This window comes from Bos javanicus, chromosome 9 (genome assembly GCF_032452875.1).
Source record: "Bos javanicus breed banteng chromosome 9, ARS-OSU_banteng_1.0, whole genome shotgun sequence".
NCBI lineage: Eukaryota > Metazoa > Chordata > Mammalia > Artiodactyla > Bovidae > Bos > Bos javanicus.
This window is the reverse complement of record NC_083876.1, coordinates 2,516,676-2,542,006: the sequence shown is the minus strand read 5'-3', so window position 1 is coordinate 2,542,006 and position 25,331 is coordinate 2,516,676.

Below are 25,331 nucleotides of genomic sequence, written 5' to 3'. Positions count from 1 at the left end.
TCTTGAGAATCCCTTGGACTGCAAGGAGATCCAACCAGTCCATTCTGAAGGAGATCAGCCCTGGGATTTCTTTGGAAGGAATGATGCTAAAGCTGAAACTCCAGTACTTTGGCCACCTCATGTGAAGAGTTGACTCATTGGCAAAGACTCAGATGCTGGGAAGGACTGGGGGCAGGAAGAGAAGGGGATGACAGGATGAAATGGCTGGATGGCCTCACTGACTCAATGGATGTGAGTTTGAGTGAACTCCTGGAGTTGGTAATGGACAGGGAAGCCTGGCGTGCTGCAATTCATGAGGTTGCAAAGAGTCGGACATGACAGATCTACTGAACTGAACTGAACTGAAGCAGATAAATCTTGGCATGATTTCATGGAGTAGATTTTTCATTTGTTTGTATTTTTTGCCACCTCCTGACCTTCTCAATCTGGGTTGGAAAACCTTCAGTTCATCCTATGAATGTATCTATCATGACTAGTAGGTACTTAAGCTTTTGAGAAACTGACATCTGCGTGAAGTCCATCTGCCAGTCCTCTCCTTTGCAGGTCCCACACTGTTGGATGGGCTGGGCCACCTGGAGTATTTGAGCTCCTTTGGGGTTGTTTAATTGGAAAGTGGGTCAAAAGGAGACCACTTGCCTTATAGTTGTTTGGAGGCCTATTCCTCTGAAGGACCTTTCTAGTAATCTTTGCTGGAACTTCTCCCCTAAGTAAGTGGTGGCTTGTAAGGAGTTAATCAACTTCCACTGGAGGTATCCAAGGAGAAAAAAACAGTCCCTCCTTTTGGAAGCAGCCAATATAATCTTGAAAGCCCTCACTCTTAGTTGTAAGAGTCTCACATTCATTATATGAAGGAGTTTCTGGCAAATTAGTCTTTGGAACTAAGGTGGCCACTCCCATTAGGTCATTGCTCTATAATGCTACTCTCTTAGCTGCCTGATCAGCTGCTTGGTTTCCTTGCACCACTTCCATGCTCCCTTATTGATATCTTTACAATGAGAGACTGAAAACTCAGAGGGAAGGTGGAACACCTCCAAGAGTCTAAGGATCTGATCACGATATTTGATTGGGAAACCTTGGTTGGTCAAGTGACCTCGTTCTTTCCAAATAGCAGCATGTACATGTAGTACCAGAAAGGCACATGTGCAGTCAGTGTAAATGCCTACTCTTTTTTTTTTCCCAAACTCTAAAGCTCAAGTCAGTGCTATTAGCTCAGTTAATTGGGCTAAAATACCTGGTGGCAAAGGTTTAGCCCCTCAGTTGAGATCAGTTCAGTCTCTCAGCCTTGTCCAACTCTTGGGAAGCCATGGATTGCAGCACACCAGGCCTCCCTGTCCATTACCAACTCCCGGAGTTTACTTAAACTCCCGTCCATTGAGTCAGTGATGCCATCCAACCATCTTATCCTTTGTGGTCCCCTTCTCCTCCTGCCTTCAATCTTTCCCAGCATCAGGGTCTTTTCAAATGAGTCAGTTTTTCGCATCAGATGGCCAAAGTATTGGAGTTTCAGTTTCAACATCAGTCTTTCAAATGAACATCCAGGACTGATCTCCTTTAGAATGGAATGGTTGGATCTCCTTGCAGTCCAAAGGACTCTCAAGAGTCTTCTCCAACACCACAGTTCAAAAGCATCAATTCTTCAACACTCAGCTTTCTTTACAGTCCAACTCTCACATCCATGCATGCCTACTGGAAAAACAACAGCTTTGACAAGAGAGGACTTTGTTGGCAAAGCAATGTCTCTGCTTTTTAATATGCTGATTAGGTTGGTCATAACTTTTCTTCCAAGAAACAAACGTCTTTTAATTTCTTGGCTGCAGTCACCATCTGCAGTGATTTTGGAGCCCCCAAAAATAAAGTCTGTCACTGTTTCTACTGTTTCTCCATCTACTTGCCATGAAGCAATGGGACCAGATGCTATGATCTTAGTTTTCTGAATGTTGAATTTTAAGCCAACTTTTTTACTCTCCTCTTTCACTTTCATGAAGAGGCTCTTTAGTTCTTCTTAGCTTTCTGCCCTAAGGGTGGTGTCATCTGCATATCTGAGGTTATTGATATTTCTCCTGGCAATAATGATTCCAGGTTGGGCTTCATCCAATCCAGAATTTCTGACAATGTACTCTGCATATAAGTTAAATAAGCAGGTGACAATATACAGCCTTTACCTACTCTTTTTCCTATTTGGAATCAGTCTGTTGTCCCATGACCAGTTCTAACTGTTGCTTCCTGACCTGCATAGAGATTTCTCAGGGGCAGGTCATGCGGTCTGGTATTCCCACCTCTTTAAGCATTTTCCACAGTTCGTTGTGATCCACACAGTCTTGTGGATCCACACACTATGCTTTGGCATAGTCCACAAAGCAGAGATAGATGTTTTTCTGACACTCTTGCTTTTTTGATGATCCAGTGGATGCTCACAATTTGATCTCTGGTTCCTCTGCCATTTCAAAAACCACCTTGAACACCTGGAAGTTCATGGTTCACGTACTGTTGAAGCCCAGATTGGAGAATTTTGAATATTACTTTACTAGCATGTGAGATGAGTGCAATTGTGCAGTAGTTTGAACATTTTCTCTCTCTCCCATGTGTGTATGCTCTTTCTCTCTCTCTCTCTCTACTCACCCCACCACCTGCATGCATGCCAGCATGCTCCTCCACTCTCTTCTCTTCTTCAAGAATGGATTCTTCCACTATCTTCTAAATAAAATGGAGCTGTAACACTTATTTGTCTAAGAGCTATGACATGGGTTTGTTCAAGACCCAAGATCTGTGGCATGCCAAGGGCTTTAATGTCCATTGCTCCAAATCATTGTTGTGACGAGACAAGAACCGAGAAGCATACATTCGCCTGACATCTATGGTGCTGTGACTCAGGTTTAACCCGGCTGAAACAACCTTCGCTTGGAAGAGGCCAAGCACAGCAGGAGCCCAACTCAGTGAAATTCCCATGGTTGAAGCAGAACACGAAGATAACCCAGACCTAGGGAGGTGACGAAAGGCCCTTTGTGCTGGAAACCAGGACAGTGACAAATGAACTCAGCAGAAAGTTCATGAGGCTAAGCCTCAGATTCCAGAAGATCTCTGGTTAAGGTGTTGCCTAACCTGAACATACAGAGAAGTCAATGCAACCCACTCCAGTACACTTGCCTAGAGAATCCCATGGATGGAGGAACCTGATAGGCTGCAGTCCATGAGTCGGACACTACTGAGCAACTTCACTTTCACTTTTCACTTTCATGCATTGGAGAAAGAAATGGCAACCCACTCCAGTGTTCTTACCTGGGGAGTCTCAGGGATGGCAAGCCTGGTGGGCTGCCGTCTATGGGGTCGCACAGAGTCAGACATGACTGAAGCAACTTAGCAGTAGCAGTTGAACATTCATTGGCATTGCCTTTCTTTGGGATTGGAATGAAAACTGACCTTTTCCAGTCCTGTAGCCACTGTAGAGTTTACCAAATTTGCTGGCATATTGAGTGCAGCACTTTCACAGCATCATCTTTTAGAATTTGAAATAGCTCAACTGGAATTCCATCACTTCCACTAGCTTTGTTCGTAGTGATGCTTTCTAAGGCCCACTTGACTTCACATTCCAGGATGTCTGGCTCTAGGTGAGGGATCACACCATCATGATTATCTAGTTCATGAAGATCTTTTTTGTATAGTTCTATGTATTCTTGCCACCTGTTCTTAATATCTTCTGCTTCTGTTAGGTCTTTACCACTTCTTTCCTTTTTGAGCCCATTTAATAATTTAATTGACATGCATGATAGGAAGACCAAGGACACATATTTTTAAAGTTTCTTTAAGCTAATTAAGATTAGAGAAATTTATGTTTTGCAACAAATTTATAAATTACTTATATCAAATTAACTGTTTTGCTAAAATAAATTTGTTTTTAAGTAATATTTTCACAGTCTGAGTTGTTCTATTTTTCTAATAGATTTAATGGTAATGATAAAGAAATAAAAATTAATATAAGCCATTACTTCCCATATTCCAAGTGGTATAGGTATTCCACTTGGGAAAATATGATGGTGTTTAAATTTAGAAATGAAGTAAGATATATAATGGTTGGGTCAGATAATCTATACCTGGAGAGCAAGCTATTAAATGGGTTGTATTATTAAACGTAGAAATGTGGAATAACATGTTAAAAAAAATGAAGGATTAAGAAAAATGAGTGTATAAGAGATAGTCCAAAAGATGGATAATCATTATTTGAGACTGCGGAGGTTGAAAATGTCATGAAGGAAATAGGGCTAAATTGTGTTATGGTTTTGGTTTGTGGTTATGCTTCACTGAAGGTGGAGAGTAGGGGCTCTGGGTTGATGGTTTTACAGTGCTAAGTGAATGGTGGAAAAATAAAGTCATTTTAATGATGCCAAAACTGTAATGAATTCTTTATATATAAGTACAGAGAAAAGTTTTTAAAAACATATCCCACTAATAGTTATATTCTTGAAGTGAAGCCAAGTCTCTCAGTCGTGCCAAACTCTTTGCAACCTCATGGACAGTAGCCTGCACCAACTCCCTCCGTCCATGGGATTTTCTAGGCAAGAGTACTGGAGTAGGTTGCTGTTTCCTTCTCCAAGGAATCTTCCAGACCCAGGGATCAAACCCAGGTCTCACTCATTGTAGACAAACGCTTTACTGTCTGAGCCACCAGGGAAGCCCAGTTTAATAAATAAGAAAATAAATTAAATAAATTGCCCAGTGACAGGAGCAGAAAAGAGAGGTTGGACTTCAATCAAAGCCCATTAAACACTGTAAAGTGGTATTGTGGGGAATTGTTAATGATGTAATAAAATGAATAGGAAAATGTGTGAAAATGACATTGATTCTATCGGGTTTCTACCACTGCAATGGAGAGATGTACTTTTTTTTTTTTTTTAATACCATAACTACCATGTAGATTCCTCAGGGGGAGAACAACACAGTACTCTGTAATTATTGAGTATTTAAAAAGGAATTATATACATGGGTATGATTTAACAGGGTGGGAGAGGATAATTGATTCTTAAGTACTATTCACTCATGTCAGATGACTGCAACAGGACTCCTCTCCATTATGCCAAATTCTTTGAGTAATTAGCAATTTACATCAAAACATACATACAATATTATTAACCAGGAGCAAAATGTTCCTTTGTGAAAGGACGTTAAATTGTTAAATGCTGAGTGAAGAGTTGAGAAGTGCCACAGTTTCAGAATTTTCTGTCAAGGTATATCATTTTTATATTTTATTCTGAAAGGACTCAAAATTAAGAGATCTTGTTAAAGTCATATTTATATTATATATAACTTATATATGTACAAATATAATATAATACATATGATGGTGATTGCAGCCATGAAATTAAAAGATGCTTACTCCTTGGAAGGAAAGTTATGACCAAGCTAGATAGCATATTCAAAAGCAGAGACGTTACTTTGTCAACAAAAGTCCTTCTAGTCAAGGCTATGGTTTTTCCAGTGGTCATGTATGGATGTGAGAGTTGGACTGTGAAGTAGGCTGAGCGCCAAAGAATTGATGCTTTTGAACTGTGGTGTTGGAGAAGACTCTTGAGAGTCCCTTGGACTGCAAGGAGATCAAATCAGTCAATCCTAAATAAGACCAGTCCTGAGTGTTCATTGGAAGGACTGATGCTGAAGCTGAAACTCCAATACTTTGGCCACCTCATGCAAAGAGTTGACTCATTGGAAAAGACCCTGATGCTAGGAGGGATTAGGAGTGTGAGTAGAAGCGGGCAACAGAGGATGAGATGGCTGGATGGCATCACGGACTCGATGCACATGAGTTTGGGTGAACTCTGGGAGTTGGTGATGGACAGAGAGGCCTGGCTTGCTGCATTTCATGGGGTTGCAAAGAATCAGAGAATCAGACACGACTGAGTGACTGAACTGAATTGAACTTATACATATAATACATACATGTATTATATACATATATGTACATATAATACATAATGCATATACATGTAATATATAATATATTATATAATATATTCTGTAATATATATTATATATTAGTTATATTTATATTATATATTACACCATATTATATATTTATATTATATTAATTTTATATTAAATGTTAATTATATTAATATAATATATAATGCACCTTATAATTATATTATATCATTTACTAATTATATTTTATAATATTAATAATTATATTTATTATTTTATTATAATTATATTATATATTATAATTAATATTGTATCAGTTCACTTCAGTCACTCAGTCGTGTCCGAGTCTTTGCGACCCCATGAATCACAGCACGCCAGGCCTCCCTGTCCATCACCAACTCCCGGAGTTCACTCAGACTCATGTCCGTTGAGTCAGTGATGCCATCCAGCCATCTCATCCTGTCGTCCCCTTCTCCTCGTTCCCCCAGTCCCTCCCAGCATCAGAGTCTTTTCCAACGAGTCAACTCTTTGCTTTAGGTGGCCAAAGTACTGGAGTTTCAGCTTTAACATCATTCCTTCCAAAGAAATCCCAGGGCTGATCTCCTTCAGAATGGACTGGTTGGATCTCCTTGCAGTCCAAGGGACTCTCAAGAGTCTTCTCCAACACCACAGTTCAAAAGCATCAGTTCTTCAGCGCTCAGCTTTCTTCACAATCCAACTCTCACATCCATACATGACTACTGGAAGGACCATAGCCTTGACTAAATGGACCTTTTTGTTGGCAAAGTAATGTCTCTGCTTTTGAATATGCTATCTAGGTTGGTCATAACTTTTCTAGTATAATAATATATAAATATATTTATATATAAATAATTGTGTTAATATAAATGAATTAATGCATGATATGCATATATATGTATTATATTATATATGTATATATATAATATATAAAATTCCATATATTTGTTTAATTCCAATATATAATTCCATTGTATATAATTCCAGTATAGTATAGTTTCACTAGGCCTCAATAGTGAGTTAAGTGAATTTTTCATTTTCCCAAAAAGGTTCATCAAATACAGGTTCATCAAACCTGTATTTGATGAACAGGTTTTTAATTTTGATAGAGTCCAATATATCATTCTTTATTTTATGGTTATTAATTTTTACATATCAGGAAATTTTTGCCTATTGCATGATGATTGCAAACATTTTAATTGGCAGGAAAGGTGGACGTTTGAATAGTAATATTGGTGTCATCTTCAGTTCAATTCCATCACTCAGTCATGTCTGACTCAGGCCCTATGTACCACAGTATGCCATGTCACCAACTCCCTGAGTTTCCTCAAACTCATGTCCGTTGAGTTGATGATGCCATCCAACCATCTAATCCTATTTCGTCCCCTTCTCCTCCTGCCTTCAATCTTTCCCAGCATCAGAGTCTTTCAAATGAGTCAGTTCTTCACCTCAGGTGGCCGAAGTATTGAGCTTCAGCTTCAATGTCAGTCCTTTCAATGAATATTCAGGACTAATTTCCTTTAGGATGGAGTGGTTAGATATCCTTGCAGTCCAGGGGACTCTCAAGAATCTTCTCCAACACCACAGTTCAAACACACAAAAAGTGAAAAGAGAGTTGGCAGTTAATTAAATAGACAACTTAAATTTCAGTATAGCAATTAAAGCCAGTAAGTAACCATTAATAAGGTGGGATAGGATAAATTAGGATATTGGGATTGATATATACACACTATTATATATAAAATAGATAACTAATAAGGACCTACTGTATAGCACAGGGAACTCTTCTCGATACTCTGTAATGACCTAAATAGGAAAATAACCTAAAAATGAGTGGATTCATGTATATGTATAACTGGCTCACTTTGCTGTACACCTGAATGTAACACAATATTGTAAAGCAACTATACTCCAATTAAAACAAACAAAAAAAATGTTCAGAAATGTTAAAGGAGAGAAGGCAAAACTGTATTTTGTGACATCCAAGATTTGTGGGACAAAATTAGACTTGTGGATTTAAGTTGTGTCACAATTTGGATTTCCTGAAAGTATAAAAAATGCCTAAAAGACAAATCTAAATATTTCAAAAGAGACTTTAGAAAAGAAAAAGGCTTATGGAGATCTATATTAACTGTTCTTGGATTCTACATTAATGAAGAAATCATTGAAAGTAATTTAAAAAGGTACTGTGAAGAATTCTTCCAAAATTATTTTTGTCTTGAATTTTAAGATGATTGCTTAAAATTGAACACTATTTAACAAGAAAATGATTAATAATATATGATTAGATAGCTATCAGTCATTTCATTCTATCACATATTCAAAATTACTTTTATATTTCATACTTAGAAATTTCCTCTTTTTATATTTATTTATAGCAACAAAATAAAAAGAAACTATCTGAAAAAATGTTTATAAACTTGTAATCCAAGTCAAAAACTTGACCACTGGAGAGGAATGTTCTAGGTAGCTGATGGCATACTAGGCAGAATAGAAAAACTGTCTTTGTTAACACCTGGCTGTTCTAGAAAATATTAGTATAAACAGAAAAATAAAAACATGATCATTTTAAGAATGAAAGAGCTATTAGAGAATGTGGACCTAGTTCACATTTATTTAAATATTATGACCAGTTATGTTCAATTAGGTGATTTTCTCAGTGTCCTAGATGTGGGAGCCTCCTAGACCCGACCCCTCCTAGACCTGACTCAAGCCAAACACCCTGAACCTCTTCCAGGGATTTAACTCTCATCTCCAATCACATTATATCAATGAATCACATGATACGGGTTCTATCTATCTATCTATCTATCTATGTGGAAGATATATAAGAACCCATAAATGGTTTAATCTGTGTAGAAAATATTTATGTACAACATAAGTCTTCATTCCCTGATTCAACAAAACATACAAATAAGTATGAAAAGAAGAAAAAGATGGAACAAAGAAGTACCTGATAATCCTGAGGGAGGGGAAGTGAAGTGAAGCGAAGTCGCTCAGTCGTCTCTGACTCTTTGCAACCCCATGGACTGTAGCCTATCAGGCTCCTCCATCCATGAGATTTTCCAGGTAAGAGTGCTGGAGTGGATTGCCATTTCCTTCGGAGAAGTGATCAAATCAATAATATTAAATTCTTAAAATTCCAACATATATCAGAGACTTGTTTTCATAACTAATTAAATTTTAAAATAACTGACTTGTTTCTTCTTTGCAACTGATTTGCTTCCAAGCTATCACTGGATTCACGGATCCCAACAGGGTAACACTTTTCTAAGCATTGTTATAACCATTTTTGTCCTTCCTGTTTTTTGGTTACAGCATTGTGTCTGAGTTTTTATTTCACCTTTATTACTTCTGATTTCCATTGCAAAGGTAGCTATCAACCTGCAATAAAATCATGATGGTTAACCATAAGATGATATAGCTCTCCTGTCAAAGAACTGCAACCTACAGACAAAGCATTCAGTAATTGTTAAAGTGAAAGTGAAAGTTTCTCACTTGTATCTGACTTTTTGCGACCCCATGACTGCAGCATACCAGGCTTCCCTGTCCTTCACCATCTCCCAGAGCTTGCTCAAATTCATGTCCATTGAGTCAGTAATGCCATCCAGCCATCTCATCCTCTGCCATCCCCTTCTCTTGCCTGGAGTGGGTAGCCATTCCCTTCTTCAGGGTATTATCTCAACCCAGGGATTGAACCCAGGCCTCCTGCATTGCAGGCTGATTCTTTACCATGTGAGCCACCAGGAAAGCCCCAGGGAGGTATTGAAAATACTTAAATAATAGGAAAATACTTAAATAATAGGAAAATATTACATTATTCTTTGTTACTTTTACTGTGCAAAAGCCTAGCTTACTTTCATACTGTTACAGATGCTCATTTCCCTAGGGGTCTCTATGCTGGAAATGAGTTCTCTACTTTTAAACTTTCAGTCACGCAGATTTAAATATATCCTGAGGCTGCAAGCTCCCATGACTACCTCTTTCAATCAAAGCAGTGATATTTACTCTTGCTACTCCCTGCCACCGCCAAGCTCAGTGAGCATGAGAGCTGTCCATATCCAACCTGAAAATCACCTGTAGTACCAAGGTAGACCTCCTTATTCCATGCAAGAATGCTAGTGATAAACCGATTAACATCAGTTACACTGTTAACTTTTGGATTTTTCCTTTAGCATCTCTCTTATGAGGATAAAAATATTTATTATTCACACTGCTATTTGCAAAACATCACTTTGATGCCGCCCAGACCATCTAGCCACTTAATTATTCACAGAGAAAAGAGAATACAGGAATCATATATTAAAAGAATTATTCTACATGCACAATTTAAAGGTTACCTTAAAATTCTCAGACTGTTTTCATCATATATTTCAGAAAATATATTTCTGAATATATTAATTTGTTAGATGTTTTTTTTTTTAATTTTCTTTGATATGAAATCAATTTTACTTGATATTAATATAGACACTACTATTTTTTTTTTTTTTGGTTACTTTTTGTGTATCTTTTCCAATCCTTTTACTTCCAACTTGACCATTTTATTTCATTTTCAGTAAGGTTCTAGTAGATAGTTCATGATTTTTCATACTCTGGCCATCTCTGTGCTTTATTTTATTTTATTTTTTTTATTTGTTGGTTATTCAGCAGGGTGTTGTTCAGCCTCCATATGTTGGAATTTTTAATAGTTTTTCTCCTGTAATTGAGATCTAATCTTACTGCTTTGTGGTCAGAAAAGATGCTTGGAATGATTTCTATTTTTTTGAATTTACCAAGGCTAGCTTTATGGCCCAGGATGTGACCTATCCTGGAGAAGGTTCCATGTGCGCTTGAGAAAAAGGTGAAATTCATTGTTTTGGGATGAAATGTCCTATAGCTATCAATTAGGTCTAACTGGCCTATTGTATCATTTAAAGTTTGTGTTTCCTTGTTAATTTTCTGTTTAGTTGATCTATCCATAGGTGTGAGTGGGGTATTAAAGTCTCCCACTATTATTGTATTATTGTTAATTTCTAATGAGGAAGGAAATAATCACCCAAGTCCAAGAAACCCAGAGAGTCCCAAACAGGATAAACCCAAGGAGAAACACCCCAAGACACATATTAATCAAATTAACAAAGATCAAACACAAAGAACAAATATTAAAAGCAGCAAGGGAAAAACAACAAATAACACACAAGGGAATTCCCATAAGGATAACAGCTGATCTTTCAATAGAAACTCTTCAAGCCAGGAGGGAATGGCAAGACATACTTAAAATGATGAAAGAAAATAACCTACAGCCCAGATTATTGTACCCAGCAAGGATCTCATTTAAGTATGAAGGAGAAATCAAAAGCTTTTCAGACAAGCAAAAGCTGAGAGAATTCTGCACCACCAAACCAGCTCTCCAACAAATACTAAAGGATATTCTCTAGACAGGAAACACAAAAATGGTGTATAAACTCGAACCCAAAACAATAAAGTAAATGGCAACGGGATCATACTTATCAGTAATTACCTTAAACGTAAATGGGTTGAATGCCCCAACCAAAAGACAAAGACTGGCTGAATGGATACAAAAACAAGACCCCTACATATGTTGTCTACAAGAGACCCACCTCAAAACAGGGGACACATACAGACTGAAAGTGAAGGGCTGGAAAAAGATTTTCCATGCAAATAGGGACCAAAAGAAAGCAGGAGTCACAATACTCGTATCAGATAAATTAGACTTTAAAACAAAGGCTATGAAAAGAGACAAAGAAGGTCACTACATAATGATCAAAGGATCAATCCAAGAAGAAGATATAACAATTATAAATATATATGCACCCAACATGGGAGCACCGCAGTATGTAAGACAAATAATTTGTTAGATGTTTTTAATTGATTTTTAGCTACATTTAGAAATACTGGACAGGGAGTCAGGGGACATGAGTTCTAATTCTGTTCTGCCATCAACTTGTTACTTTAGTTGGAGCGATTAGCCTCTAAGGGTCAGTTTTCTCATTATAAAATGGAATAGGTTGGATGGATTAGTGGTTTTCAATCTGCATTTTTGAGAATCAAAGTGAGAGACTGTTATCCTCAGGGCCTGGTGTGGAGAGAGAGGCTATGACAGCTAAGCAGGCAGAGCTCTGGGCTCCGTCCCCAGCTAAGTCAGGGCCCATCTGCTTTCCAGGGCTTAATTTATCTACACACCCTAGGGAAATGTGTTTTGTAAGAGTTTCTTATTTACAATTAACAAACAAAAATTTTTAAAACAACTGAGCCAAATAATCTAGTTTTTAGATGGTTTCAAACAATAATGTATGTAAAATTCTATGGGCTCTCTAATGTGCTAGAAAACTGAGAGGAGGAACTATGCATCACCTTTCTGTAGTGTGTTCTAGAAAACCCTGGTGTTGCAGACAAGCGACTTTTAGTTAATGGTGTGCTAACATTATTAGTGCCATTTGACTTTCAGACCAAAAAGTAATTGTCCCAAAAAACTAAATTATCTATAGCAAAATTGCATTCATATTCTGGCATCTTTATGTTTGTGATAGTCCCTCAGAAGTTTGCTTCTTCTTCTTCTTTTTTTTTTTTTTTTTGGTATTCTTAAGTATTCTGTATGTCAAGGGGATACAGTTTTCAGTAATAGACTGTTTCTCCAGCTGTCAAATTGAGTCAATCTGGAAAACAGTATTGAAGATATAAGAATATGTTTGAACAGTACACATCAATATCAGATAAACTATTTTTCCATCATAACCATGTTATCAGTAAGGAATAAAATTCTGGTACTATTTGCTTAGAAGCAGGTGACAGAAGATGAGATGGTTGGATGGCATCACCGACTCAATGGACATGAGTTTGAACAAACTCCAGGACATAGTGAAGGACACGGAAGTCTGGCATGTTCCAGTCCATGGGGTTGCAAAAAGTTGGACACAACTTAGTGACTGAACAACAGCAACTAATAGCCGAAGACTTTTTATTCCAGTTTCTCTAAAACTTTCTTTAAAAACAAACAAACAAAAAGCACTGTTGAAGATAAGGGAACACTTTGGAAAGTAATACTAATGTTTTATGAAAGTAGGACATGCATTAAAAGAACTATATTTTTATAAACTGATTGCTAATAGAGATATATAACCAAAATAACAGAGTAGATGAAGAGCTGAGATTATCTTGAAGAATATATTAATAATATGAATTTTATTATTAGATTAACAGGAAAATAGAAAATAAAAGAAAAGAAAACTAGTGGAAATTTGCATTTCATGTCATTTTTTCATTTAGAATAGACATTGAAATGCTAATTTGCTCTTTTATCATTAACCAAAAATATCTTTAAATGAAAACAATTACTAAGTTTCTTAGCAACGTATGTTTAGAAAGTTTTAAAAGGTCAGCATAGTTTGATTTATATCCTATTAATAATATATGCATCTAAAGTGTGGATTTTCACATTCTTCACATAGTTATATTACATTTTCCCAAGTTTAAAAAATTGTGTTTTTCTAAAACAGTTCTTTCTGAAAAGACCACTTAATTTAACATATATTTTCATTGCTTTATGTCAAAATATGTTTAATCAAATTTAGTATTTATAGTTTTTCTTATAAATTGTTTTAAAATATTCCATTAACTTTCTGTCAGAAATAATACACATTATTTCACTTTAGATTTAAATACCAAGATAAATCATTTTCTCCAGCTAATATTTACATAGTTTTGCTTGTTTGTTTTTAAGGATAAAGATTACTATATTTACACATAACCTTGAGTATTATTTTATTCAATATTTGGCAGTCTTTATGTTTAATTCAATAAGTCCTTAAAGATTAAGCAAGTACTTCAAATAGTATTAAAAAGAAATAGATAAGTCAACAGGCAGAACACTTTATTCTTATAAGAATTGAGTATTCTTATAAGATTTGAATTAGTTATGGATTTTCATTTTTTTATATTATTAATGAAAACATAAATCTTAATCCTTCTTCCTATAAGTAATGAATTCGAAAAAGACAATATATTATTCTTCACAGTGTGTATCTAAATTTCCAGGAATTGAAAAGTAAGTTTCAAAAGTAAAATGAATTTTGTGGCTATGATTGAATCAAATATTGTTACCTCAATATGTAAACACTTCATAATAGAACTGGTCCATTTTTTTTGGGGGGGGGATTTTCAAATCTCATTTATAGAACTAGTTTTAGTTGATTGTAATGGAAGGGTTATTGAATTCTAAAATATTTCTTTCTTGTTAGAAAAGGGAGATCACTGAATAACTAGAAATTATAAACAAAATATTTTCTGGACAATGTATTACCAATTAATATCATACATATTTTACACTTTAACTTCTGCTATTTCAGCGAAACAGAGTATTCCAGAGAGTGATAATTGGTGAACAAAACAGAATTTGTATTTTACAAGTCAGGGAAACACAAAGTAAAATAAGTGAGATACTAAAAAATATAATAAGTACTAAGCATAAGATTGCACTCATCTCACCGACTAGTAAAGTAATGCTCAAAATTCTCCAAGCCAGGCTTCAGCAATACATGAGCCGTGAACTTCCAGACATTCAAGTTGGTTTTAGAAAAGGGAGAGGAAGCAGAGATCAAATTGCCAACATCCACTAGATCATGGAAAAAGCAAGAGAGTTCCAGAAAAACACCTATTTCTGCTTTATTGACTATGCCTAAGCCTTTGACTTTGTGGATCACAATAAACTGTGGAAAATTCTTAAAGAGATGGGAATAGCAGATCACCTGACCTGCCTCTTGAGAAACCTATATGCAGGTCAGGAAGCAACAGTTAGAACTGGACATGGAACAACAGACTGGTTCCAAATAGGAAAAGGAGTACGTCAAGGCTGTATATTATCACCTTGCTTATTTAACTTCTATGCAGAGTACATCATGAGAAACACTGGGCTGGAAGAAGCACAAGCTGGAATCAAAGTTGCTGGGAGAAATATCAATATCATACTCAGGTGACACCACCCTTATGGCAGAAAGTGAAGAGGAACTCAAAAGCCTCTTGATGAAAGTGAAAGTGGAGAGTGAAAAAGTTGGCTTAAAGCTCAACATTCAGAAAACAAAGATCATGGCATTTGGGCCCATCACTTCATGGGAAATAGATGGGAAAATAGTGGAAACAGTGTCAGACTTTGTTTTTTTGGGCTCCCAAATCACTGCAGATGATGATTGCAGCCATGAAATTAAGATGCTTACTCCTTGGAATGAAAGTTATAACCAACCTAGATAGCATATTAAAAAGCAAAGATATTACTTTGCCAACAAAGGTCAGTCTAGTCAAAGCTATAGTTTTTCCAGTAGTCATGTATGGATGTGAGAGTTGGACTGTGAAGAAAGCTGAGTGCCGAAGAATTGATGCTTTTAACGTGTGGTGTTGGAAAAGACTCTTGAGAGTCCCTTGGACAGCAAGGAAATCCATCCAGTCCATCCTAAAGGAGATCAGTCCTGGATGTTCTTTGGAAGGACTGATGCTAAAGCTGAAACTCCAATACTTTGGCCACCTCATGCAAAGTGTTGACTTATTGGAAAAGATCCTGATGGTGGGAGGGATTGGGGGCAAGAGGAGAAGGGGACAACAGGATGAGATGGCTGTATGGCATCACTGACTCGATGGACATGAGTCTGGGTGAACTCCGGGAGTTGGTGATGGACAAGGAGGCCTGGAGTTCTGCGATTCATGGGGTCGCAAAGAGTCGGACACGACTGAGCGACTGAACTGAACTGAAGCATAAGACAAAATATATGTATAACTAGTATACATTAAAAAAAAGTGTCATAAAATTTAAAATAGTAATTGTGAGGAAGGAAAATATAGTGGAGTACAGGTAAAAGACCTCAGGTAGAATGTGACTTTTATTTTACTTTAACGGTGGAATAAAAACTGAAATTTTAGGGGAACCAATACAATATTGTAAAGTAAAAAATAAAATAAAATAAAATAAAATAAAAAATGAAGAAGTCAAAAAAAAATAAAAGTAGGAGAAAGGTTAGTTTAAGTAACCAAAGATATTTCAGGTTGGGAGAGAAGCAGGAATCTGACCACTGGAGTAGTTTAGATTACCTGGACAGAATTGAAGAAGGATATATTTCACTGGGTATGGACATTTAGGTTGGCAGTTAATTTCTCTCACTCCATTAACATATTCTTCTGCTGAGTTCTTGCTTCCACTGTTGGGAAGTAAGCTGTCAGTCCTGCTGTCTCTGAAAGTAAAGATCTTTGTCCTTTGGCTGCTTTTAATATTTACTCTTTGATTATCAGCAGTCTCACCCTGCATAATGTTTTCTTTGTACTTAACCCAGAAAAGGTCTAGATTTCTAAATCTGAGCGGTTTCTACATCTGTGATTACTTACTTTTCTTATCATTTGACAACTATCAATCAGTTATTATTGTTTCAGTCACTAAGTCGACTCTGAATCTTTGTGACCCAGTGAACTGCAGCACACCAGGCATCACTGTCCTTCTCTGTCTTCTGGAGTTTGCACAAATTCATGCCCATTGAGTCAATGATGCCATCCAACCATCTTGTCCTCTGTTGTCCCCTGTTCAGAGTTGATTTCCTTTAGGATTGGCTGGTTTGATCTACTTACAGTCCATGGGACTCTCAAGAGTCTTCTCCAAGATCCCAAGTTAGAAAGTATCAATTCTGCAGCATTCAGCCTTCTTCCTAGTCCAAATATCGTACTTGTACATGATTACTGGAAAAAATATAGATTTGACTATACAGATCATTGTCAGCAAAGTGATCTCTCTGCTTTTTAATACTCTGTTTAGGTTTGTCATAGCTTTCCTTCCAAGGAGCAAGTGTCTTTTAATTTCAGGGCCGCAGTCAACATCCACAGTTATTTTAGAGCCAAGAAAATAAAATCTGTCATGGTTTCCATTTTTTTTTTTAATCATCTATTTGCCATGATGTGATGGGACTGGATGCTAGGATCTTAGTTTTTAGAATGTTGAGTTTTAAGCCAGCTTTTTCACTGTCCTCTTTCATATTCATCAAGAGGCTTTTTAGTTTTTCTTTACTTTCTGTTAGAGTGTTATCATCTACATATCTGAAGTGGTTGACATTTTTTCCCTGCAATTTTGATACCTACTCAAGCATTATCCAGCCCTACATTTTGCTTGATGTGCTCTACATAGAAATCAAATAAGCAGGGTGACAGTATACAGCCTTGATATAATCCTTTCCCAATTTTGAACCAGTGTGTTGTTCCATGTCCTGTTCTAACTGCTGTTTCTTGACCTGCATACAGATTTCTTAGAAGGCAGGTAGGATTGTCTAGTATTCTCATTTCTTTAAGAGTTTTCCACAGTTTGTTGTGATCCACACAGTCAAAGGCTTTAGCACAGTCAATGAAACAGAAATAGATTTTTTTTTCCCTGGAATTCCCTTGCTTTTTCTATAATCCAGTGGATGTTGCCAACTTGATCTCTGATTCCTCTGCCTTTTCTAAACCCAATTTGTACATCTGGAAGTTCTCGGTTCATGTACTGTTGAAGTCATCTTGAAGGATTTTGAGCATTATCTTCTTAGCATGTGAAATGAGCACAATTATATGCTGGTTTGAACATTCTTTGCCTTTCTTTGTGATTGGACTGAAATTTGACCTTTTCCAGTTTTGTGGCTGCTGGTGAGTTTTCCAAATTTCATGGCATATTGAGTACAGCACTTTCACACCATCATCTTTTAGGATTGGAAATAGCTCAACTAGAATTCCAGCACTTCCACTAGCTTTGTTCATAGTAACGCTTCCTAAGGCCCACTTGACTTCATATTCCAAGACATCTGGCTCTAGGTGAGTGATCACACCATTGTGGTTATATGGGTCATTAAGATCTTTATGTATAGCTCTTATGTGTATTCTTGCCACCTTTTCTTAATCTCTTCTGCTTCTGTTAGGTCCATATGGTTTCTGTCCTTTTATTTTGCTCATCTTTGCATGAAATATTCCTTTTGTATTTCCAATTTTCTTGAAGAGATATCTAGTCTTTCCCATTCCATTGTTTTCCTCTATTTATGTTCATTGTTCGCTTAAGAAGGCTTCTTTTATATCCTTGCTATTCTCTGAAACTTTGCATTCATTTGGGTATGTTTTTCCCTTTCTCCTTGGCCTTTCACTTCTTTTCTCAACTATTTGTAAGGCCTGCTCAGACAACCATTCTGCCTTTCTTTTTCTTTGGGATGGTTTTTGTCACCACCCCCTGTTTGATATTATGAGAGAGGAAACTGGTAGGCCACAGACCATGGGGTTGAAAAGAGTCAGAGATGACTGAATAAGTAACACTTTCTCAATTAGTAATTTTTCAAATATTGCTCTTATTTGTTTCTCTTTCCTCACTCTTTACTATTCAGTTAAAGTTATACTAGTTCTTTTGCTTCCCATATTTGACAGCTTATTTTTTCTGACTTCTCTATTGTCTTTTTTATACTTTAATCTGGATATTTACTACTAATCCTTTGCTAAGATTTTATTTAAAGAATGGAATAAATTACTAAATTTAAATTATCATTATTGTCAAATCACAGAAGTTCTTTGAGTTTTTATAGCATGTTTATAGTGTTTATATTAATCTTGGTCATTTCAAAATATTCACTAACACAATATCTAAATAGTCTATTTCTACCATGTGTTTTTATCTCGAATTTTGGTCATCAGCATGTATTTAATTTTTATTGAATAGCAGATATTTTGTTATTAAACATTGAAAATTTTCTTCTAATTTTAACTTCTCCCAAAGAGCATTTTATTTCTTTAGCATGGCAACAGAATACATGTAGATGACCTCAAATAAAATGTTGAGTAGAATTTTAGCATGATCTGGCCTGAGAATGTTGCTGGTTTATTTTGCTTCTAGACTGTGACCCTTTGGGGTTTCAATTAAAGTCAGAAGTGTGCAGCAGGAACAGTCCCACTTAAAGGCCCAAATCTCCACACTCTTCCTTTCCTGGGAGATATGAATACTTAATCTTTGCTGTTCACTTTAGAGGCTTTCTGCTTACATTGGGTAGTTTCACCCTAGGGAACAAATGTCTTCAATTGATTGCTCATCAACACTTGGGCACATTTCTTCCTCCCTCTCTTCATGGACTTCTCTCCTTGACAAAAGTGAATATCCATATACATATGCACATTTCCGTTCCAGGGAGCTATAAAAAGCTCCAGCTACTTCTGTTTACCAGAATTTAAGAATGAAAACACCCTGGCATTAAAAGCAGGGTCAAGCCTGATCTTAACTTAGTTTGCTTACCTTGTCTCCAGAATTTAGGAAATGCAACCTGCCTTGGTTTATCTTTTCAGAATTCAATCATTTATCTATGTATTTTATTCAGTTTCTCTAGTTGTTTCCTGTAAAATGAGATTTGGCAGAATTTTTTGATTGCTTGCTTCTTTGGTAAGTAGCTCTTATTAATATAAGGACATTCCCAAAAAAGTTCTCATTTGATAAAATCATTTTTATAAACCTGTGTTGAATTACATAATACGTTTTTCTGAACCTGAAATAATTAAACCATTTTCCACTTCTTTAATAGTTTCTTGTGTTGAAGCATGTTTATATTTCTGTGAGTAAAACACAAACACAAAGCAAATTACCAGCTAAAAACAGAACAAATATTGAAGACACTGTTAGAGTCAATTATGCATTTATTTTTATTTTACTTTTTTTGTTGCTGCTGTTCACTAGAAATTGGCTGAGTTTGCATTTCTTCTTATATGCCTGCCATATTTTGATATATATGTTTTCTTAGTCTCAAAATATAAGTTGGATAGTGTTCTGCTTTTTTTCTGTTTTCTGCACCATTATGACATAAGAGAATTAAAGAATTGGAAGTAATTTTATTTCAGTCTGTGTTTGATTATATTCTTTGCAGCCAAAGATGGAGAAGCTCTATACAGTCAGCAAAAACAAGACCAGGAGCTGACTGTGGCTCAGATCATGAACTGCTTATTGCCAAATTCAGACTTAAATTGAAGAAAGTAGGGAAAACCACTAGACAGTTCAGGTATGACCTAAATCAAATCCCTTATGATTATACAGTGGAAGTGAGAAATAGATTTAAGGGCCTAGATCTGATAGATAGAGTGCCTGGTGAACTATGGAATGAGGTTCGTGACATTGTACAGGAAACAGGGATCAAGACCATCCCCGTGGAAAAGAAATGCAAAAAAGCAAAATGGCTGTCTGGGGAGCCCTTACAAATAGCTGTGAAAGAAGAGAATTGAAAAGCAAAGGAGAAAAGAAAGATATAAGCATCTGAATGCAGAGTTCCAAAGAATAGCAAAAAGAGACAAGAAAGCCTTCTTCAGCGATCAATGCAAAGAAATAGAGGAAAACAATAGAATGGGAAAGACTAGCGATCTCTTCAAGAGAATTAGAAATATCAAGGGACCATTTCATGCAAAGATGGGCTCGATAAAGGACAGAAATAGTATGGACCTAACATAAGCAGAAGATATTAAGAAGAGATGGCAAAAATACACAGAACTGTACAAAAAAGATCTTCATGACCCAGATAATCATGATGATGTGATCACTCACCTAGAGCCAGACATCCTGGAATGTGAAGTCAAATGGGCCTTAGAAAGAATCACTACGAACAAAGCTAGTGGAGGTGATGGAATTCCAGTTGAGCTATTTCAATTCCTGAAAGATGATGCTGTGAAAGTGCTGCACTCAATATGCCAGCAAATTTGAAAAACTCAGCAGTGGCCACAGGACTGGAAAAGGTCAGTTTTCATTCCAGTCCCAAAGAAAGGCAATGCCAAAGTATGCTCAAACTACCACACAATTGCACTCATCTCACACGCTATTAAAGTAGTTCTCAAAATTCTCCAAGCCAGGCTTCAGCAATATATGAACCGTGAACTTCCTGATGTTCAAGCTGGTTTTAGAAAAGGCAGAGGAACCAGAGATCAAATTGCCAACATCCGCTGGATCATGGAAAAAGCAAGAGAGTTCCAGAAAAACATCTATTTCTGCTTTATTGACTATGCCAAAGTCTTTGACTGTGTGGATCACAATAAACTGTGGAAAATTCTGAAAGAGATGGGAATACCAGAACACCTGATCTGCCTTTTATGCAGGTCAGGAAGCAACAGTTAGAACTGGACATGGAACAACAGACTGGTTCCAAATAGGAAAAGGAGTACATCAAGGCTGTATATTGTCACCCTGCTTATTTAACTTATATGCAGAATACATCATGAGAAACGCTGGACTGGAAGAAACACAAGCTGGAATCAAGATTGCTGGGAGAAATGTCAATAACCTCAGATATGCAGATGACATCACCCTTATGGCAGAAAGTGAAGAGGAACTCAAAAGCCTCTTGATGAAAGTGAAAGTGGAGAGTGAAAAAGTTGGCTTAAGGAGGGAGGAGGGTTCAGGATGGGGAACACATGTATGCCTGTGGCTGATTCATTTTGATATTTGGCAAAACTAATACAATTATGTAAAGTTTAAAAAACAAAACAAAACAAAAAAAACCTCAACATTCAGAAAACGAAGATCATGGCATCTGGTCCCATCACTTCATGGGAAATAGATGGGGAAACAGTGGAAACAGTGTCAGACTTTATTTTTGGAGCTCCAAAATCAATGCAGATGGTGACTGCAGGCATGAAATTAAAGGATGCTTACTCCTTGGAAGGAAAGTTATGACCAACTTTGCCAACAAAGGTCCGTCTAGTCAAGGCTATGGTTTTTCCTTTGGTCATGTATGGATGTGACAGTTGGACTGTGAAGAAGGCTGAGCACCGAAGAATTGATGCTTTTGAACTGTAGTGTTGGAGAAGACTCTTGAGAGTCCTTTGGACTGCAAGGAGATCCAACCAGTCCATTCTGAAGGAGATCAGCCCTGGGATTTCTCTGGAAGGAATGATGCTAAAGCTGAAACTCCAGTACTTTGGCCACCTAATGCAAAGAGTTGACTCATTGGAAAAGACTCTGATGCTGGGAGGGATTGGGGGCAATTGCAGAAGGGAACGACAGAGGATGAGATGGCTGGATGGCATCACTGACTTGATGGACATGAGTCTGAGTGAACTCCGGGAGTTCGTGATGGACAGAGAGGCCTGGCGTGCTGCGATTCATGGGGTCGCAAACAGTCGGACACGACTGAGCGACTGAACTGAAATGAAGCATACCTTCAATCTTCTTCATTTGGTTCATTTTAAAATGTTTACTTATCTACAGAGATTTTCTACTACTTCCTGATCAACATTCCTAATTTATATTATCTGAAATTTGCCCACATCCTCTAAGTTTGTGTTTTATAATTGACAGATTGCTGGATTTTCTGTATTCTTTGTTTTCCTAGTCTGATAATCATTATCTTTTGGCAGGTTCATACAAAGTAATAATGCAAAAATAGTGAAAAGTCACCAAAATATTTTTAAAGAATGAGATAAAATAATGAAGCTTAATGAAATGAAATAATTTAAAAAAAATGTTTATACAAAGAAATGTTGTAGAAATGGATAATTTTGTTCCAGTTGTAGTAGTTGTTGTAAGTTACCCCTTGACCTTGTCAGATCTAGTCTGACATGGCTGGAGTGAATGGTCGTTATTGCTTATTGGTGATTATTTGTAACTAGATCATGTATGTTGTAGTCATTATTTCATGCAGTGTTCAAAATAAGCTTATGAGGTATATAGTACAGGCACGTTAGGTATGAAGGCACCTGAAGCTTAGATAACTTAAATAGTTTGCTTTGGTAAATCATGTAGATTAGCAAATTTAGTAGTCAGAATGATAGAACGGCCCAAGATTTCCATGTCCTATTGCACATGGCCTGTAAAACCTAACTCTGCTGTGAATATAATGGCATAATACTCCCATTTATGTTACTTTATATTGAAAAACACATTGTGCAGATGTAACTAAGGTCTCTAATCAGTTGACTTTGATTTATAAAATATAAGATTATCCTGGATAGGCTCTGCTTAATTAGCTGGATCTTTAGGGGAGACAAGATACAACAGCAGGTACTCCCCTAATGGCCTTGAAGGATTGAACCACCCTACTGTGCAGATTGAACCACCCTACTGTGCTTTAAGGAGATGATGCTATGTACAAAGGATATGATAGTCTTTGGATGTGAGAGCTTGACCAGACTCAAGCCCTAGGGCCAAATTGCAATGAATTTTGCTGACAACCAATGTTTGGAAAAGGACCTCAAGCCTCAGATGAGATCATAATCCCAGTCAATACCTTGTTTTTAGCCCAGTGAGACCTTAAGTAAAGGACTCAACCAACCTATATCTGGACATCAACTTGCAAAAACTGTGAAATAGCAAATTTTCATTTAAAGCTGCTAAATGTAAAGCATTTTGCTACACAGCAATAGAAGTTCGATACCTGAGACATATCTAGATATTTAAGAAATCACAAAGCTGGTGTTCACATGTCTTCTCTCACACTTCAAAATTTAAAATTACTCTAACCTTCAGTCAGTTCAGTTCAGATGCTCAGTCGTGTCCAACTCTTTGCGACTCCATGAATCGCAGCACGCCAGGCCTCCCTGTCCATCACCCAGGAGTTCACCCAGACTCACGTCGATGAAGTCAGTGATGTCATCAAGCCATCTCATCCTCTGTCGTCCCCTTCTCCTCCTGCCCCCATTCCCTCCCAGCATCAGAGTCTTTTCCAATGAGTCAACTCTTTGCATTAGGTGGCCAAAGTACTGGAGTTTCAGCTTTAGCATCATTCCTTCCAAAGAAATCCCAGGGCTGATCTCCTTCAGAATGGACTGGTTGGATCTCCTTGCAGTCCAAGGGACTCTCAAGAGTCTTCTCCAACACCACAGTTCAAAAGCATCAGTTCTTCAGCGCTCAGCCTTCTTCACAGTCCAACTCTCACATCCATACATGACTACTGGAAAAATTATAGCCTTGACTAGATGGACATTTATTGGCAAAGTAATATCTCTGCTTTTCAATATGCTATCTAGGTTGGTCATAACTTTTCTTCCAAGGAGTAAGCGTCTTTTAATTTCATGGCTGCAGTCACCATCTGCAGTGATTTTGGAGCCCCCCAAAATAAAGTCTCACACTGTTTCCACTGTTTCCCTATCTATTTCCCATGAAGTGATGGGACCAGATGCCATGATCTTCGTTTTCTGAATGTTGAGCTTTAAGCCAACTTTTTCACTCTCCTCTTTCACCTTCATCAAGAGGCTTTTTATTTCCTCTTCACTTTCTGCCATAAGGGTGATGTCATCTGCATATCTGAGGTTATTGATATTTCTCCCGGCAATCTTGATTCCAGCTTGTGCTTCTTCCAGCCCAGCATTTCTCATGATGTACTTTGCATAGACGTTAAATAAGCAGGGTGACAATATACAGCCTTGATGTACTCCTTTTCCTATTTGGAACCAGTCTGTTGTTCCTTTTCCTATTTGGAACCATTCTAACCTTACCTGTGGGTTTCCTGGTGGCTCACAGGGTAAAGCGTATGCCTGCAATGCAGGAGACTTGGGTTCGATCCCTGGGTCAGGAAGATCTGCTGGAGAAGGAAATGGCAACCCACTCTAGTACTCTTGTCTGGAAAACTCTATGGATGGAGGAGCCTGGGAGGTTACAGTCCATGGGATCACAAAGAGTTGCACATAACTGAGCAACTTCACTTCTTCTTACCTTTGCACATTTGTTACTGATCACTGAGATTTAAAATATCTAGCTTGTGATATGAAAAACTAAGTTACTGCTACATAGTTCCATGCAGAAAATTATATAGGGTGTGTTATATAGTAGATCTATATAGAGATTTCTACATAAAGGTATCTATATATAGATAGGTAGTTATTATACCTATCAAACCAGATCAATTTGCCTTTTGTATCACTGTCTGTGTAATTCACTGACCTGGATTTGTGTTATCTTTTATTATCTTCTATCTTTCCTATGTCTGACTTACTATGTATTTTCAAACTATGAAAATGGTTTTATCTGAATTTGACCTGAAGAAGGATGTCTACTTTGCATTAAAAGGTAAAACTGATATTGTGCTAAATTCACAAGTTATGCAAAACTTTCTTCTCTAGTAACTACTTTTTAAAATACATTTTACTCTTAAGCAAAAGTAACTCGAGATATTATTATTTGATTATTGAATGTCAAGGCAATATGATTTTTAAAAAGCTTGTCAGTTTTGACTATTATTTTAAGTTACTGGGTTTAATTAACTACAATATTGATTCAGAAAGTGCTGTACACTAAGAATTTTGAAGTTCAGAATAATGCTTCTGAATCAAGTAAGCAACAGGTGCATAGAAACACTCAAATGTGCTTAATTCTAGTTAATATTTATTTTTACTTTCTTTAACATTTATATTTTTCCATGTTTACTATTAGAAAATGTCTATTTCTTTTACCCTTTATATTTCTATTT